Here is an 11,825-nt window from a genome sequence, read left to right as displayed (position 1 = left end):
AGGGAAAAGACATACACAGAATGAAACCAGGATGAGCACAGGAGGCCAGTCTAGCTTGATAGATAGGACAGGATGGAATACTGTGCGGTCAGTATAAAACACTACAAAAATCCACGCAGAGTTTACTAAAAATCTCCACACCTGACTAAAGGTGTGGAGGGTAAATCTGCTTCCCAGAGCTTCCAGCAAGACAGAATTAATTCATACTGATAACGCTGGACAAACATAGAAGCACAGAACGGATAAGTCCACAAACTGTGAACAGAAAAGAGCAAGCAAAAACTTAGCTTTGCAGAACTGGTCAGGAAAACAGGGAACTCCAAAGAGATGTGAATCCAACCAGGAACATTTACAAGTGGCACTGGCAGAAGGACAGAACCAGGCATAAATAGTAGAGCAGAAAAGACGATCAGTGGAAGCAGCTGAAGACAGCTAACTCCAAGGAGCAGCCATACCACTTGAAACCACAAGAGGGAGCCCAAGAGCAGAACTCACAAAAGTGCCACTTACAACCACCGGAGGGAGCCCAAGAGCGGAATTCACAACACAGACCCAGCAAACCTTCTTGCCACAGCTCGCATTGATGTGCCATCTTGAATGAGCTGCACTACCTGAGTCACTTGTGTGGGTTGTAGAGTCCGTCTCATGCTACCACGAGTGTGAAAGCACAACCAACATTCAAAAGTGACCAAAAGATCAGCCAGAAAGCATTGATACTGTGATATGTGGTCTGTGGTCCTCACCTGCAGAACCACTCCTTTATTGTGTGTCTTGATAATTGCCAATAATTTCCATCTGTTGTCTATTCCATTTGTACAACAGCATGCCTTGCCTTGCGCAGGCATGTACTACGGAGGACAGAGAATGAACTTCAATCCAATATTTCGGCCAGCATGCAGCCAGCGGGTAAGGAAAGGGTGAATCTAACACCTGAAAACTCCGCCCATATGACCAAAAACCGGTCCCGCCAAATTCAGGTGACAGGTTCCCTTTAAAGCACCATTCCAGCGATGCAAGAAAAAAATGCTTGAGTGGTGCTTTACAGCGACTTGCGGTCTACAGAAAGCAGCCCGAGTATGCTGGTACAGTTAAGAGTGGCGTTCGCTCTGAGTGAGCCCCTCCAAACTGTGGTGCTTGGATGAACGGCCCCCTCTGCCACTCCAGTGGCTACTGGTAGGGAAGAAAATGTTTAGTAGTTTGGCTTTTCCCTAATTTTTGAGTTTCTATTAATGTAGCTGAAGGATATTTTTAGATTGTTTTTACTTTCTTTGGCAAAGAGTCTCTATGTCTCTATATTTTCTGCCTTGATTTGTTTTTTTTTTACATTATTTTTATCTATAATTAATGCCTCGTCACTCCCCTCTTGTTTAATTTGCTAAACGCTTTTTGTAATTTGTTGCGCTCCTTACTGTTCTATTCAGCGCAGCGGTTTCCTCCTATTTCTAGCTTTTTTTCACCCATTGGTAAGGAGAGCGCGTGAGCTGTGAGGTGGACACAGAGGTGACAGAGAACCCAGAGTACATTGCCTCCTGGGAAATGTAGACAAATATCAAAAGACTGTCACTTCCAAACAGAAATCAGGTGTGTACAGATGCTTACCAAAAGCAGCCATCTCTATATATCAAGTTGCACTCTGTAGCGCTTTAGCATGAAAACATGGAAGATATAAAATTGGAATAGCATTACTGGTCTAGATAATAGGAAAAAACGAAGAGACTTAGCGCATAAATTGTCCAATTCAGGCAATGACCAGGCGACCTTCTTTCATGTCTGCATGCCCTGAGATAGTTATTACCACAAAAATACGGAGCAAAAACGTCCACTTCAACATAGTTGGATAAAAATATTCAAAAAGTTTATTAGTTTATAACAATCACATTAATGCATCAGTACACAGAATACATAGTATGTGTGCTGTCAGCACAACCATATGGCAAGAGACACTAAAAGGAGAACGTGACGATAGCCAAGTTAGAGGGTGAGTACTATAGTATACCCTTATGGTAACAGCATAAATCTGTAGTCTAAGATTCCATACATGGCCATATATATACAGTGGGGCAAAAAAGTATTTAGTCAGTCAGAAATAGTGCAAGTTCCACCACTTAAAAAGATGAGAGGCGTCTGTAATTTACATCATAGGTAGACCTCAACTATGTGAGACAAACTGAGAAAAAAAAATCCAGAAAATCACATTGTCTGTTTTTTTAACAATTTATTTGCATATTATGGTGGAAAATAAGTATTTGGTCAGAAACAAACAATCAAGATTTCTGGCTCTCACAGACCTGTAACTTCTTCTTTAAGAGTCTCCTCTTTCCTCCACTCATTACCTGTAGTAATGGCACCTGTTTAAACTTGTTATCAGTATAAAAAGACACCTGTGCACACCCTCAAACAGTCTGACTCCAAACTCCACTATGGTGAAGACCAAAGAGCTGTCAAAGGACACCAGAAACAAAATTGTAGCCCTGCACCAGGCTGGGAAGACTGAATCTGCAATAGCCAACCAGCTTGGAGTGAAGAAATCAACAGTGGGAGCAATAATTAGAAAATGGAAGACATACAAGACCACTGATAATCTCCCTCGATCTGGGGCTCCACGCAAAATCCCACCCCGTGGGGTCAGAATGATCACAAGAACGGTGAGCAAAAATCCCAGAACCACGCGGGGGGACCTAGTGAATGAACTGCATAGAGCTGGGTCCAATGTAACAAGGCCTACCATAAGTAACACACTACGCCACCATGGACTCAGATCCTGCAGTGCCAGACGTGTCCCACTGCTTAAGCCAGTACATGTCCGGGTCCGTCTGAAGTTTGCTAGAGAGCATTTGGATGATCCAGAGGAGTTTTGGGAGAATGCCCTATGGTCTGATGAAACCAAACTGGAACTGTTTGGTAGAAACACAACTTGTCGTGTTTGGAGGAAAAAGAATACTGAGTTGCATTCATCAAACACCATACCTACTGTAAAGCATGGTGGTGGAAACATCATGCTTTGGGGCTGTTTCTCTGCAAAGGGGCCAGGACGACTGATCCGGGTACATGAAAGAATGAATGGGGCCATGTATCGTGAGATTTTGAGTGCAAACCTCCTTCCATCAGCAAGGGCATTGAAGATGAAACGTGGCTGGGTCTTTCAACATGACAATGATCCAAAGCACACCGCCAGGGCAACGAAGGAGTGGCTTCGTAAGAAGCATTTCAAGGTCCTGGAGTGGCCTAGCCAGTCTCCAGATCTCAACCCTATAGAAAACCTTTGGAGGGAGTTGAAAGTTCGTGTTGCCAAGCGAAAAGCCAAAAACATCACTGCTCTAGAGGAGATCTGCATGGAGGAATGGGCCAACATACCAACAACAGTGTGTGGCAACCTTGTGAAGACTTACAGAAAACGCTTAACCTCTGTCACTGCCAACAAAGGATATATTACAAAGTATTGAGATGAAATTTTGTTTCTGACCAAATACTTATTTTCCACCATAATATGCAAATAAATTGTTAAAAAAACAGACAATGTGATTTTCTGGACTTTTTTTTCTCAGTTTGTCTCCCATAGTTGAGGTCTACCTATGATGTAAATTACAGACGCCTCTCATCTTTTTAAGTGGTGGAACTTGCACTATTGCTGACTGACTAAATACTTTTTTGCCCCACTGTATATCTCAATACGCCCAATAGTACATACTCCAAGGCCACCCCATATATGCAATCACACAATTATATACAGTTGCTACTTACCCATTAGTAGTCAGGGCTGGTACCCCCACCTCACTTGGACCCCCCGGACGCGCGTTTCGCGTGGCTTTTTCAACAGGGTGTATGTGTGACATGTCTCATTGTGCTTAAATATAGTTAAAACGGTAAGTAGCGCTGGTACTTGCGGCGCATGCGCAGTGGAGTCCAGAGCACATCATCCAACAGAGCCATCACAGCTGGGCGTGTGTAGGGGCGGAGCTCCACCATATAAACACCAATGGTATACATACCCAGCTGTAGCTGACAGCCCCGACAGATGGTGAAGACAATGGACGGCACCGGGCATGCGCACTACCGGCGTCCATTTTCTAAAAGACCATGGCGGCGGCCATCTTTGCGATGACAGATAACATCGAATCGCTGCAGCGTCTCAAATAGCCACCAATATGGAACGCCAGATAGACACAGAAAATGTTATGTGACTAGCGTGTTATAATATATATAGAAAGATGGAGATGGCGGCGGACATCATTACGATGACAAATGAAAACAGAACGCCGCAGCGTCTCAAATGACCACAAATGTGGAACGCTGAAATAACAGTGAATAATATGTGACTGGTGTATTAGGAATACATATATATATATATGAAAAGTAAAATAGCCCACATCCCATACAATATACACTGGATGGTAACGGGCATGTATAACTCCAGCCCTGGCTACTAATGGGTAAGCAGCAACTGTATATAATTGTGTGATTGCATATATGGGGTGGCCTTGGAGTATGTACTATTGGGCGTATTGAGATATATATATATGGCCATGTATGGAATCTTAGACTACAGATTTATGCTGTTACCATAAGGGTATACTATAGTACTCACCCTCTAACTTGCCTATCGTCACGTTCTCCTTTTAGTGTCTCTTGCCATATGGTTGTGCTGACAGCACACATACTATGTAATAGCGTTTTGGAGTGGTCCTGGAGGGGCACCCGTGGGGTGCTTAGAAAGAGTTGGTATTATCCGCTCACCATTACAATATATATTGGTGCTTCATGATTGTAGTAGTAAATATGCCCTGAGATAGGTAGTCTGGAGGTACAGAGGGGGATTGTTGGGAAGTTCAGAGTGTAGACAATACCAGACCAGAACGATGGCAACAAATGGCTGAAGGGAAGCTAAGAAAGAAAAATCAAACTTTGTGGACTCATTAATTACAGGATCGGACAAATCATTATTTTGCACCTAAAAGCCCCTTTAATTGTCAGGATCACCAAGTGGTGTTGCCTATTGTCGCCCTAATTCCCCGATGATGTGATGCTAAGCGGTTACCATGGCAGCCGGAGGTCTATTGGAGGCCCGAGTTGCAGGAGCTGTTTAGTTTTGCTTTATGTAACCCTGCAGTATTGCTGTATGTACGTGTGGTCAAATGATTGGAAGCACATGTTCCCTCTGGGGACTAACAAAAAGTATAAAAGTATTAAAAGAATAATAAAGGACTAAAATGTAAGGCTAGGTTCATATTTGTGGTTGAGTCCGCAGTGTATTGTCCGCAACCGCATGCAAAAACACAAATGCATGATAACGCAGCGTTTTTTATCAGCTTATGCATGACGGCAAAAAAACGCTGCGTTTGATATTTCCAGGAGGGCGTCTCAATCAGTTCCTGGACATGCGCAGTCCGAAGTACGCAAGCGTTCCCACAGACTGTAATGTGTTTTTCTAACGCACTCATCTGCGTGCACATGCCTGCGCATATTTGAAATTTGCCGCCTCAAAAATTGCAAGAAGGTGCGTTAGCCGCGCCCCGCGAAAAGACGCATGCGCAAGGAAATGCAGGCACCTGCGTCCAGAGTGTTAAAGATAGGAAATCAAGATGCATGCGGATGTATGCGTCAGAAATGCTGCGGTCACCACAAATAAGAGCGCGGTCAGCCTCCTGTCCCAATACAAGAAAGCTAAGAAATAATAAACATATTTGTCACCACCACAAAACTCCAGCCTGCCAGGACCCCACATGCTTCCCTGCCCTCTGCTGCTGCACTGTCAGGAGGCGCTGCAGCTTTTCAGCATATGTAGAGTTGTATTAACCCAAGAACCAACACCACAACATAATAGTGTTCACAAAGAACAGGTGAAAAAATGATGGCAAACTGCAAGTGCAAAATGCTGTCGAGACCGTCAGCCCGGCATTCCATATAAACAGTGCAGGTGAAACTACAAAAACAACCGCAGGCTAACGCAAGGTGTGAACTCAGGGTCACGCACAGTGTGAACTCAGGGCCAGCCGCGCCTTGTTAATAAAGTTTTCCATGTTGTGGGTGCGGCAGAAGTGACGTCACGCTGAGGGCGGAAGTGGCGCAGTGTTGTGTAATGCTGCCAGGAATGTAGCTTTTTCCTCCTGTTCTACTTCCGGGGTCAAAGGGCGCAGGCTCTGGGGCGTATACTGCTGCTTGCTGGCCGTGTAGCGGAGACACCAGAAGGGAGGCCTCGGTCGGATGAGGAAACCTCCATTACTGGGAGGACGGACGCCATCCTAGAGTGTGCAGCGGCCGCCGCGGGGAGCTCAGCGGAGAGGTGCGTGATGCTGCTGGGGCTGTGACATCTCTGCCAGTGCTGACACCCCGGCATCTCTCCGTACGTGACGGTGGTGGCATTGTGCTGGCTGCCGGTCACAGGCGCCTCCTGCCCCGTGAGCCGGGCTCTGCCTGCAGTGATCGGGCAGTGGCCGGTGCCGTCACATCGCTGCCCACAGTGGCAGGAGCCGGGCTGGGGGTAGTGCTGACTGTGGCTGCCAGAGCTGCACGCTGGCATCTGTGCCAGCTACTATGTGTGGCCTCTGCTCTGTGGTGCATAGTGTCTGAGCCTGGCTGGGGCTGCAGGGTGGCGACACCGCAGTGGCGATGCCGAATGGCGACACCACAGTGGAGTGGCGCTGCCGAATGGCGACACCACAGTGGAGTGGCGCTGCCGAATGGCGACACCACAGTGGAGTGGCGCTGCCGAATGGCGACACCACAGTGGAGTGGCGCTGCCGAATGGCGACACCACAGTGGAGTGGCGCTGCCGAATGGCGACACCACAGTGGAGTGGCGCTGCCGAATGGCGACACCGCAGTGGAGTGGCGCTGCCGGATGGTGACACAGCAGTGGAGTGACGCTGCAGGATGGTGACAATGCAGTGGAGTGGCGCTGCAGGATGGTGATGTTGCAGCAGAATGGTGCAGCATGATGGTGACGTTGAAGTGGATTGGAGCTGCAGCATGATGGCGACGCGGCATCTTAATGGCACGGCATGATGGCGTGGCAGCAGTATGGCATGATGGCGAGGTGGCAGCGGAATGGTGCTGCAGCATGATAGCGATGCAGCAGCAGAGTAATGACACAACATGATGGCGACGTCACAGCGAAATGGTGCTGCAGCATGATTAGTTACATAGTTACATAGTTATTAAGGTTGAAGGAAGACTATAAGTCCATCTAGTTCAACCCATAGCCTAACCTAACATTCCCTAACATGTTGATCCAGGCTACACCAGGCTACACGGCAGCGGAATCGTGCTGAAGAATGGTGACAACAGTTGAATGGTGCTGCAAAATGAGAATGGTGCTGCAGAGTGGTGATGGGGCTGCTGAATTGTGCTGCAGAATGGTGATGGCGCTGCTGAATGGCATTGAAGAGTGGTGATGGCATGCTGAATGGCGCTGCAGTGTGGTGATGGTGCTGCAGAGTGGTGATGGCATGCTGAATGGCGCTGCAGTGTGGTGATGGTGCTGCAGAGTGGTGATGGCATGCTGAATGGCGCTGCAGAGTGGTGATGGCGCTGCTGAATGGCGCTGCAGAGTGGTGATGGCGCTGCTGAATGGCGCTGCAGAGTGGTAATGGCGCTGCAGAGTGGTGATGGAGCAGCTGAATGGCGCTGCAGAGTGGTGATGGAGCAGCTGAATGGCGCTGCAGAGGGATGATGGGGCTGCTGAATGGCGCTACAGAGCGGTGATGGCGCAGCTGAATGATGCTGCAGAGCGGTGATTGCGTGGCTGAATGGCGCTGCAGAGTGATGAATGGGCTGCTGAATGGCGCTGCAGAGTGGTGATGGCGCAGCTGAATGGCGCTGCTGAATGGTGCTGCAGAGTAGTGATGGCGCACTGAATGGTGTTGCAGAGTAGTGATGGCGCACTGAATGGTGCTGCAGAGTGGCGATGGCGCGGGTGAATGGCGCTGCAGTGTGGTAATGGCGCTGTTGAATGGTGCTGCAGAGTGGTGATGGTTCGTTGAATGGCGCTGCAGTGTGGTGATTGCGTGGCTGAATTGTGCTGCAGAGTGGTAATGGGGCTGCTGAATGGCGCTGCAGAGTGTTGATGGCGCTGCAGAGTGTTGATGGCGCTGCAGAGTGTTGATGGCGCTGCAGAGTGTTGATGGCGCTGCAGAGTGTTGATGGCGCTGCAGAGTGTTGATGGCGCTGCAGAGTGTTGATGGCGCTGCAGAGTGTTGATGGCGCTGCAGAGTGTTGATGGCGCTGCAGAGTGTTGATGGCGCTGCAGAGTGTTGATGGCGCGGCTGAATGGAGCTGCAGTGTGGTGATGGCGCTGCTGAATGGCGCTGCAGAGTGGTGATGGCACGCTGAATGGCGCTGCAGAGTGGTGATGGCACGCTGAATGGCGCTGCAGAGTGATGATGGGGCTGCTAAATGGCGCTGCAGAGTGATGATGGGGCTGCTAAATGGCGCTGCAGAGTGGTGATGGCCCTGCTGAATGGCGTTGCAGAGTGGTGATGGCGCGGCTGAATGGTGCTGCAGAGTGTTGATGGCGCTGCAGAGTGTTGATGGCGCTGCAGAGTGTTGATGGCGCTGCAGAGTGTTGATGGCGCTGCAGAGTGTTGATGGCGCTGCAGAGTGTTGATGGCGCTGCAGAGTGTTGATGGCGCTGCAGAGTGTTGATGGCGCACTGAATGGCGCTGCAGTGTGGTGATGGCGCGGCTGAATGGCGCTGCAGAGTGGTGATGGCACGCTGAATGGCGCTGCAGAGTGATGATGGGGCTGCTAAATGGCGCTGCAGAGTGATGATGGGGCTGCTAAATGGCGCTGCAGAGTGGTGATGGCCCTGCTGAATGGCGTTGCAGAGTGGTGATGGCGCGGCTGAATGGTGCTGCAGAGTGTTGACGGCGCTGCAGAGTGTTGACGGCGCTGCAGAGTGTTGACGGCGCTGCAGAGTGTTGACGGCGCTGCAGAGTGTTGACGGCGCTGCAGAGTGTTGACGGCGCTGCAGAGTGTTGACGGCGCTGCAGAGTGTTGACGGCGCTGCAGAGTGTTGACGGCGCTGCAGAGTGTTGACGGCGCTGCAGAGTGTTGACGGCGCTGCAGAGTGTTGACGGCGCTGCAGAGTGTTGACGGCGCTGCAGAGTGTTGACGGCGCTGCAGAGTGTTGACGGCGCTGCAGAGTGTTGACGGCGCTGCAGAGTGTTGACGGCGCTGCAGAGTGTTGACGGCGCTGCAGAGTGTTGACGGCGCTGCAGAGTGTTGACGGCGCTGCAGAGTGTTGACGGCGCTGCAGAGTGTTGACGGCGCTGCAGAGTGTTGACGGCGCTGCAGAGTGTTGACGGCGCTGCAGAGTGTTGACGGCGCGGCTGAATGGCGCTGCAGTGTGGTGACGGCGCGGCTGAATGGCGCTGCAGAGTGGTGATGGCGCTGCAGGATGGCGCTGCAGAGTGTTGATGGCGCACTGAATGGCGCTGCAGTGTGGTGATGGCGCGGCTGAATGGCGCTGCAGTGTGGTGATGGCGCGGCTGAATGGCGCTGCAGTGTGGTGATGGCGCGGCTGAATGGCGCTGCAGTGTGGTGTTGGCGCGGCTGAATGGCGCTGCAGAGTGGTGATGGCGCTGCAGGATGGCGCTGCAGAGTGGTGATGGCGCGGCTGGATGGCGCTGCAGTGTGGTGATGGCGCGGCTGAATGGCGCTGCAGTGTGGTGATGGCGCGGCTGAATGGCGCTGCAGTGTGGTGATGGCGCGGCTGAATGGCGCTGCAGTGTGGTGATGGCGCGGCTGAATGGCGCTGCAGTGTGGTGATGGCGCGGCTGAATGGCGCTGCAGAGTGGTGATGGCGCTGCAGGATGGCGCTGCAGAGTGGTGATGGCGCGGCTGAATGGCGCTGCAGTGTGGTGATGGCGCGGCTGAATGGCGCTGCAGTGTGGTGATGGCGCGGCTGAATGGCGCTGCAGTGTGGTGATGGCGCGGCTGAATGGCGCTGCAGTGTGGTGATGGCGCGGCTGAATGGCGCTGCAGTGTGGTGATGGCGCGGCTGAATGGCGCTGCAGAGTGGTGATGGCGCTGCAGAGTGGTGATGGCGCTGCAGGATGGCGCTGCAGAGTGGTGATGGCGCGGCTGAATGGCGCTGCAGTGTGGTGATGGCGCGGCTGAATGGCGCTGCAGTGTGGTGATGGCGCGGCTGAATGGCGCTGCAGTGTGGTGATGGCGCTGCAGTGTGGTGATGGCGCGGCTGAATGGCGCTGCAGTGTGGTGATGGCGCGGCTGAATGGCGCTGCAGTGTGGTAATGGGGCTGCTGAATAGCGCTGTAGAGTGGTGATGGCGCAGCGGGACGGAGCTGCAAAATGGTGATGCTGTAACAGATTTTAGATGTCACTGTAGAATTGTGCCTTCACATTACATCGGTGATTTGTCCTGAATTGCAGCCTTTGGTTTCTTTTGTTTCGGTTTGCAGGGACTTTTTATAATTTCTCAGCAGGAAAAAAGTTCACTGGAGAGAGCAGCAGAAGAAAATTGTAGGGTGTTATTGGGGTGATGCCCCTCGAGTTGACCTGTTCTTCTTGTATGTATATGGCTATACGTTTGGGCGGTGTGCTGCATGGTAAGCAGCCGGTGTCCGAGGCCGCTGCCTCCTCCACATCTCCTCTACAACCTCTATACTCCTGGACTGCCATCACACCTGAAGGTTGGCACTTGGAGAAGCGAATGACATGGCTTCCATAGTCTTCCATATCAGGCTACATAATTAATGTCTACTCTTCATTGTTCAACCACCACAACCCCTTTGTATACCAGACCAATGCCCAAACCCCATAACCTCCCTATCCAACGTCACTGAAGGGGGGCTTAATTGTCTCCTCTCCAAATCGCACCTCACCACCTCTGCGGTCGACCAATTCCCATCCCACCTCTTCTCCAACCTCACCACCACACTTATCCCTAACCCACCTCTTCAACCTATCACTAACTTCTGGTACTTTCCCTTCTGCTTTCAAACATGCCACAATCACGCCTATCCTTAAAAAGCCAACCCTCGACCCAACAGCTATGTCCAGCTATCGCCCAATATCGCTGCTCCCATTTGCTTCCAAACTCCTGGAGCAGCACGTCCACTCTGAACTTTCCTCCCACCTCTCATCTAACTTGTTGTTCAACAATCTACAATCTGGTTTCCGCCCCCATCACTCAACTGAGACAGCCCTGACCAAAATTACTAACGACCTACTTACCGCCAAAGCTAACGAATAATACTCTGTACTCCTCCTTCTAGACCTGTCCTCTGCTTTCGACACAGTTGACCACTGCATCCTACTACAGATCCTCTCCTCCTTTGGTATCAAAGACCTCGCCCTATCCTGGATCTCCTCATACCTTTCCAGCCACACATTCAGCGTCTCCCACTCCCACACTACCTCCTCATCCCACCCCCTCTCTGTTGGAGTCCCCCAAGGCTCTGTTCTAGGACCCCTACTCTTCTCAATCTATACACTTGGCCTGGGACAACTCATAAAGTCCCATGGATTCCAGTACCACCTCTATGCTGATGACACTCAGATCTACCTCTCTGGCCCAGACGTCACCGCTCTGTTGTCCAGAATCCCAGAGTGCCTATCGGCCATATCCTCCTTCTTCTCCTTTCGCTTCCTCAAACTCAATGTGGACAAATCTGAACTCCTCATCTTTCCTCCATCTCATAGATCTTCCTTACCTGACCTATCTATCACAATCAATGACATCATGCTTTCCCCCGTACCGGGAGTCCGCTGCCTCGGAGTAACCTTTGACTCTGCCCTGTCCTTCAAACCGCACATTCAAGCTCTGTCCACCTCCTTTCGCCTCCAGCTCAAAAATATCTTCAGAAT

The 11,825-nt window shown here is 50.7% G+C and overlaps 1 protein-coding gene across 4 annotated transcripts in view; it reads left to right on the top strand.

Moving 5' to 3' along the window:
* The first annotated feature begins 6,117 nt into the window (after positions 1–6,117).
* Positions 6,118–11,825, top strand: part of LOC138651746 (epsin-1-like) — a 142,961-nt gene continuing 137,253 nt past the window's right edge. For 3 of the 4 annotated variants that reach the window (XM_069742203.1, XM_069742202.1, XM_069742200.1), the window contains exon 1: positions 6,124–6,280. The gene's annotated coding sequence lies outside the window, so the exon portion shown is untranslated. Of the gene's footprint in view, positions 6,281–11,825 lie in introns of all 4 variants that reach the window. The other variant, XM_069742201.1, reaches the window with a different exon arrangement.

Source organism: Ranitomeya imitator, chromosome 10 (assembly GCF_032444005.1).
Source record: "Ranitomeya imitator isolate aRanImi1 chromosome 10, aRanImi1.pri, whole genome shotgun sequence".
NCBI lineage: Eukaryota > Metazoa > Chordata > Amphibia > Anura > Dendrobatidae > Ranitomeya > Ranitomeya imitator.
Note: the sequence above shows the minus strand (reverse complement) of the source record. Positions and strands in the feature narration are given on the sequence as shown.